We start from the raw sequence: 504 nt of genomic DNA, 5'->3' as shown, positions 1-504 counted from the left end.
GATACACATATACAATGTGTATGGTCAGATCAGAGTAATTAGCACATTCATCATGGCAAAACGTTATCATTTCTTGGTGATGAGAACGTTTGATCTCCTCTCTTCTAGCCATTTGAGAACATATAATAGATGATTGTTTCTGCTTTATTTTGGCAGTTGGCCAGTACAGGGATCTGAACCCTCGACCTTGGTGTCACAGGCTGTGTTCTAACCCACTGGGCGAACCGGCCAGCCCTATTGCTAATTACAGATGCCTGGCATTACTGTACACTGCTAGAAGTTATTTTTCCTATCTAGCTGTAATTTTGGGCCCATTAACCAACCTCTCACCTTACTCCTGTTAATTCCAGTAAATTGATAAGGAAAAAACAGGAGAAAATAATTGAGGTTGTATCATTTTTATGTTGCTCTGAATTATCTCCTTTGCCAGAGGTAAGAGCTGTGTTAGTTATAACATGAAAAGTAATCCCTTGTCCCCCTGATGATGACTCTCTCTTCTCCATG

General features: G+C 40.3%; 1 protein-coding gene across 2 annotated transcripts in view; it reads left to right on the top strand.

The window, feature by feature from the left end:
* The window catches only part of CMBL (carboxymethylenebutenolidase homolog (Pseudomonas)), a 24,878-nt gene that overhangs the window by 22,704 nt on the left and 1,670 nt on the right, over nucleotides 1-504 (top strand). The window lies entirely within an intron of this gene.

This window comes from Galeopterus variegatus, unplaced genomic scaffold (genome assembly GCF_000696425.1).
Source record: "Galeopterus variegatus unplaced genomic scaffold, G_variegatus-3.0.2 Scaffold4972, whole genome shotgun sequence".
NCBI lineage: Eukaryota > Metazoa > Chordata > Mammalia > Dermoptera > Cynocephalidae > Galeopterus > Galeopterus variegatus.
This window is presented reverse-complemented; position numbering and strand designations above follow the sequence as displayed.